Source organism: Lethenteron reissneri, chromosome 14 (genome assembly GCF_015708825.2).
Source record: "Lethenteron reissneri isolate LAM-NWPU_2019-01 chromosome 14, ASM1570882v1, whole genome shotgun sequence".
NCBI classification, from domain to species: Eukaryota; Metazoa; Chordata; class Hyperoartia; order Petromyzontiformes; family Petromyzontidae; genus Lethenteron; species Lethenteron reissneri.
The window spans coordinates 10,734,381-10,741,241 of record NC_083792.1 but is presented as its reverse complement, the minus strand read 5'-3'; the positions used below and the strand labels follow the sequence as shown (position 1 = coordinate 10,741,241).

General features: G+C 47.8%; 1 long non-coding RNA gene across 1 annotated transcript; it reads right to left on the bottom strand.

Annotated features, from left to right (window-relative positions):
• Window positions 1–2,392: 2,392 nt before the first annotated feature.
• LOC133342193 (uncharacterized) lies at window positions 2,393–6,861 on the bottom strand. The gene is made up of 2 exons (XR_009755103.1): window positions 6,756–6,861; window positions 2,393–2,643 (listed from the first exon to the last, which is right to left on the bottom strand). It is a non-coding gene; the product is annotated as an uncharacterized LOC133342193 (long non-coding RNA).

Here is a 6,861-nt window from a genome sequence, read left to right as displayed (position 1 = left end):
GTGACTTTACCGAAAGAACCAAGAAGATTTTAAGAAGTTGTTTAGAACACAAGCGCGTGCATGTTAGATCGCCCGTGCGCGTGGTGCTGGCCACCCACCCCCTCGTGTCACGTCCCGGCCTTCATTGGTGCTGCTGCTGTTTGCTAATAGCACTTGTTCCCGCCCCCATAAGTCTATTAGGGTTATACGGGGGAGCTTTGTCTGTTTTTTTTGTTCACGTGTGCGATAGTGAAGTGGTTTTCGCACTGCGTATTTATTTTGTTAACAGAGGCTCAGTTAACGGACTGGCATGTGGTGGGCTTGTTGTAAATGCAACTTTCCTCCAAGACACACACAGACTAATGGAACGTTAATGTTTGAAGACACATTTCGATAATTGACCTTTAAACCTGGGCGTACCCCCGCCATCCAATTACTGGCTACTTTACCCATGACTAACCCTGACCCTAACCCCGACCCTAATTCACGCGCATTGTATTTGTATTGGCTTCTATGGCCCTTCTAAGAGGCGTTGTTCTTCGCGCACCCCTGCTCATAATCTGAAGGTCGCGGGGTCAAATCCCAGCTTGGAGGTCAACTCATGCCTCCATTGTCGCGAATGTTCCCGTCATCACCACCATCACCTTGATCAACATTGTTTCCAATAATATCATCGCCATCATCATTCTGCTTTTCTTCTTCTTAACATATCGTTAGTTGCGTCTATGCTCTGTTGTTGTCTCCAATAGCATCCCCGTTGTAATTGTAATCACCGTTTCAATATCACCATCTGCATCGTAACTTTGTTGCAAACGTAATAATAATGATCAAATATACCGTTATGTAAATTGCATGTCAAAGGTTGAACAATCGTGAACACTCAGCGATCCAATGGAGCTTCTAAATCAACGTCATCGGCTTCAAGTTCCACAAGGCATCACGTACAAAGTGTCCAGCGCACAAGCGGGGTCGACCGGCATGTTCAGCCTGTGGTCGTCTCATCGTGCGTTATTCAATCTCGCAACCGCCCGATCTTAGAATCCATCAAAATATTTATACTGGATGAATCCGATGAGATACAAAGCTCTTCCATATTAGTTTTTTTTTGTTAGATCGCGCAAATATATAAATGTGTCGTTAAACCCGCCACCACCCGACACAGCCAACTAAGTAAGGGTTGTCACGTAAACAGAACGTGGCCAATTCGTCACCAGTACAGCACTAGTGTATAGTGTAGTGTATAGTGTAGTAGTGTATAGTGTAGTGCGTAGTGTAGTGTATAGTAGTGTATAGTGTAGTGTATAGTAGTGTATAGTGTAGTGTATAGTAGTGTATAGTGTAGTGTATAGTATAGTGTATAGTGTAGTGTATAGTGTAGTACACGAGTACAGCACTAACCGGTGTGTTGGAGAGCCAAGCCACAACATTTACAATCTGAGTAACGACGTTTCGCCAGTAATTACAACAAGCTTCATCAGGCGACAGCCAGATTTGTGTAGAAGTCCGCCTGTTTCGTTCCTCTATATATGGATGCTATTGGTCGCGAAAGCCTGCGGGTTATACAAATCTCTTCTTCACAGGCGTTTCTCGCGCCAGGCGAGTCGAAGGTCGCCTCTCTGCCGTGCCTCCAGGCGTCTGGAATGTCTCTCTCCCCCCTCCCTCCCCTCACTCACTAACTCAGCCGCACACATCTCGGCGTCCTACTTTCTGTCAACATCTTTTTTCCATCTTTCATCTTTACTCTCCTCCCCCGCGCCACTAATTGTCATTTTAAGTTCAATCTGTACGAGTTTCAAATGCTATTGATATCGAAAAGGGGACGAGATATACCGCGGAGAAACACACCAATCGCGATTAAGGGCACGACTGCGGCATAAATACCGTGGAATTCATTGTGCGGTGGACAGGAAACACCGCTCACGTCTTCATAACCATCACGAGTGTCATCATTTTCACCATCATCATCATAATTACCGTCATCATAATTGTCTCGGCCTACCCTTGTTTCCATCTCGATCGATCATCATCATCATGAGTCGTCAGAAGACACAGCCACCACGTGGGGGCGTCAACAGTGGAGTGAGTCCTTATGGATAAACTTGTCCCCTGCCATGGGAATGTGGAATTTTAGACGTGAATTTTATCTCGCCTCGTTTTAATACAATCTGCTGTGTAGGTTAAGTTACTTCTGTGAACGCGTAAACAAAGTGCATACGATACAGAACAAACGACATGCACCGTACACACGGTACAGAACAGAAATCATAATCAAAAAATGTATTCATACTCGATGAATACGATGTGTCTATGAAGCTCTGTTCAGTAGGGTCGGGTCAAAACGTTACCACAACCAATTAATAAAACACGATAGGAGTGCATAGTATAGGAAATGTAAGCAAATCACTAAAATATATACACATAAAACTAAACTTTTTATTTTACCAGGTAAATCCCACTGAGCATTTGGCTAATTTGTCAGAAGCAGACAAATCATCGCGTTCCTCCAGTCTCAATAACGAGTCTGATTCTGTGTGAAGCATTTTTTTGTGGGGTGGGTGGGATCCTCAGTCCACAGCGACCCTTCTTCGCAGCCCGGTGACAGCTTGTTCGCTCCATCCTCCTCTTCCTCCTCCCGTTCGGCTTGACCGCCGCGATTTTGGAGGTCTTGGGCCGGGGGGGACAGTGGGGGGGAGTGGGGGAGGGGTGCGCACGGAGGGGGGTGAACTTATCCGCGGGAATCCCTTGAACCTGATCAAAGGTCAAACAAACTCCGATTAAGCTGTACGCGTGGATTAACAACAGCGACAGCAGCAAGAACAACAAAAAAACTCAACACATTTGTCGATAACACTGTGGCCTTAGGAGGAAAATTATATGCGTAGGCGACGTTTCAGGCAATAGCCCTCCTTCTTCATAGCACATCCCGTGGACTGTATTTGCATGGATTATTGTTGTGTACCGCCACAACCCTAGCCGTACTAATCGCACCTCCGGTTAGCACGGTTGTCTGCGTACGGTGTGAAAGAAGTTCAACACGAACGCGTGCTCCGCGTCGCATACCTTGGCAGCAATTAGCACGTGGTCTGCGTCACTGTTCATTAATTCGTGCTCTGTCAAACGGAAGCAGGTAAAGAGGCCATTCAAGACTCAGCGGGTATGCGAGACTTCAACGGCCAACCACAAGTGCCCTGATGCAGTGGTAAGCGGTTCAAGGAATAGCGTCAACACGGGAATCGATGTGAAGCGGTGCAACTGTAAGATACTTTAGACGTTGATTCGCACCCCTGCATATTCAGACGCATGTTTACACATTCAGTGGTGATACACGAACGCTGTTTTCCCACGATTGCTCATTTATATAGAAACGCAATTGTGAAACATTATTCACAGCTCATTGTAAATCCACCGCTGGATGAATGTCTGCCACCCCAATCCGTGTCGGTTGCGCATGCGTGTTTTGACCGCATTTCAGAATCCTTTTTTGTTTATCCTGGAGAAATCCGATGAGCTATGAAGCTCACTTACACAGATGTCCAGCAGATTTGCAGGCTGGCGAAAGAGAAGAGTCCAGGGCACGTTCAATAATTATCACTCGCGACTGACGTTTGCCGTGGCCGCGAATCGAACCCTCAGCTCTCTGGGTCAAACAGCGCAATGCGCTAACCAATGCGCCACCGCTCCGCCAAGTGATCATTACCTGGTCATTCATTGATCCTTAGAATTACCACTACGGCAAGATGGAGGGCAGCGCCGCGCCAGCTGTCTGCTGCTCCATCTCGCTATTGCGCCTTCCCCGTTACCGCTGCTACTCCCTGTACCCAACCCTGCACCTTACCCACCTCGTCCTTCGCTCTTCTTCACCCATTCCTCCTTCAACCCCCTGCACCATCGCCTCCCTCCCCCTGCTGCCATTTCCAATTCGTTTTCCAAACCAGTTTACGAATCGCCGCACGACCCCGCCCATCCTTCCCATGTGTACCGTGGTCGAAGGGCGCTTTATGAATAAAAAAAATAAGTAGAATAGTATCTTCTTGGTTCTTTCGGTAAAATCACGTAGAATGGAATAAAATAATAAAAATAAAACAATCTACGTGACTTTAAAAAGAAAGAACCAAGAAGATGAATCCCTGCAGTCACGAAAGCTTTAAATCGAAAAGTAGAATAGTAATACATGAAATAAATCTAGTTCAGTATGTAGACGTGCATCCCGACCAGGTGATTGCCCCGTTGGGGCCAGACGTCTCCGTGTCAACGGTGATCTGAAATCTGCTTGCCACTGATGGGATCCCTCCCCGTTGAAACCTCGTGTGCTGCGCAAATCGGTCCGTTAAACATATCGCAATGTTAAAACGAATGTGAATATAAATCATTAACGGCAATATAATTGTGGTCAGTTAGAATGTCGAAAGATGTAGACGTTTCGGCTGACTAGCCTTCTTGGGGAAGTAGAGGCGTGCAGAAATAGAATGCTTTCTACGGGAAAAGGTTGGAGTGGGGGTTACACACTCAAGTGATTTCTGTAGAGGGTCAATCGACCGAAACGTCGATACTTTTATTTCCTCCGAGACAGTAAAAAAAAACACAAGTTATTAATCTTGATTTGAAGCTTTCGTAACTGCAGGAATCCATAAAGTCACGTCGGTACAACTACTACCTCCGTGACTTTACCGAAAGAACCAGAGATTGCAAGTGATTAATGTTGATTACATTTAATTACATTTCTATGCTTTACCGAAGCAGCAATTTTTTACAAACCCTTCGGTTCTTTCGGTAAAGTCACGTAGGTATAAAATAAAATAAATCACGACGTTTCGGGCACAACGCTGATGACGGACGCTTGTGTTGCGCCCGCAAACGTCGTGATTTATTTTATTTCATACCTACGTGACTTTACCGAAAGAACCAAAGAGTATATGGATTCCTGCAGTCACGAAAGCTTCAAATCAATTTGTTTTACACCGAGGATTAAAGAAGCGTGGGGGAGCGGTGGCTCGGTCGTTAGCACACTGCGCTATGTGACCCCGCCACCTAAGTTCGATTCCTGGCCACGGTCAACGTGAACAAGCATAGAATGCGTTGTACTGCTACGGAATATAATATCGAGCTGTAATTCTCATAAACTCTTCTCACAATCCTGTACTCGGAGGATTAAAAGTAATCTGTGTTTATCGAATGAAATGCCAATATAATGTATAATGTGAGGTTTTTTTTCATACTCTCGAGGATGTAATGAATATTCTGGCGAAGCGGTGACATTAATAGCGGGCACAAATGTTAAATTTAGATTTTAAATTAACCGTGTCAGTCTTCCGTTTTCGTTATTTCACCTCTTCGGTGTTGCTGTTTTTTGATGTCTTCCGATTATTTTATTTCCCCGCCGTTTCAACTCAATGCAATGTTTATTAGTTACACGGATTACAAATCCAGTGGAGCCAGTTACCCAGCTAGTTTTTTGTGGCAACGGCCCGCAGCAGTCGTTATCGTTGGGGTAGAGAGGAGCCCAGCCAGCAGCTAGCCAGGAAACTAAGAGTGGTAGCATTTGTTTATAGTAATACGATTCACGTTAATTCTGAGCCGGTCTTGTGACCCTCACTTAGGTCGACTTAGACGCAAATGAATACCTGTTGCGGGGTGTAGAGAATCAGCAACTGGGAGACAAATGCGACCGGGTGTGGTGCTGACGCTCCCTTCACAATTCACGACTCGCACTAAGCACCGTGGCGAGGTGGGGTCTAACAACCATTGGTACAGCGAGCGGACAACTTCACCCGGTACTGATATTAGCCGCGCCCGGGAATTGAACTTATGTCGCCGGGTTACTAGCACACCGATTGTTCGGCGATGTCCAAATGCATTTGTTGGGAGGTGAAGAGACTGGTGGATATCTGAAATGTAGGCGTCGTCGATTAATTAAGGTCACGATACGCACGCGCATGGAGGCACGCGAGCACGAATCGAGTTGCTTCTGTTATCCGACAGACGCCGTGCGTAATGAGGCTCGCGTGATCCCCTCCTGCCACTAGAGGCCGCTACATTCATCATCGTGTTCAATAAAAAAAATTCCATTCTTGAATGGAATTTCGACACGGGAATCACGCGGGAGGCGGCTCATTACACCCCGACTTCGTTCGTGGGTGCCGTGATGGTGAGCCAATGTGGTGGTGGTGATGATATTTGATAGTTTTGCAGTGATGGCGTTAAAGTAACCGTGCGGTGATGGCACTGATGTCTCTGCCATGGTGATAATGTGGTGGTGATGTAGTGAGTGTGAGGGCGCTGGTCTTACCGCGGTAATGGTGGTGGTGGTTGTGGTGTGCTGTGTTTGCGGTGGTGCTCGTGGCTGCGGTGAAGATGATGACGTGGCGGTGATGACCGTGGGGTGAGCGTGCTGCAGTGGTGGTGGTTGTGTGGCAGTGCCGTGGTGGTGGTGGTTGTGTGGCAGTGCCGTGGTGGTGGTTGTGTGGCAGTGCCGTGGTGGTGGTGGTGGTGGTGGCGGTGGCGGTGGTGGTGGTGGTGGTTGTGTGGCAGTGCCGTGGTGGTGGTGGTAGTTGTGATGCAGTGCCGTGGCGGTGGTGGTGGTGGTGGTTGTGTGGCAGTGCCGTGGTGGTGGTGGTAGTTGTGATGCAGTGCCGTGGTGGTGGTGATGGTGGTGGTTGTGTGGCAGTGCCGTGGTGGTGGTGGTGGCGGTGGTGGTTGTGTAGCAGTGCCGTGGTGGTGGTGGTTGTGTGGCAGTGCCGTGGTTAAAGGTGGTGGTGGTTACTGACGGTGCCTCTCACCTCTTCGGGTGGCAGTGTCGCGCCTGCACCCTGGGTCCTCCGCACAAATCTCCGCCATCCCCCCTCCCTCCCTGCCCATCCAACTCCACATCCTCCTGACCCCCCC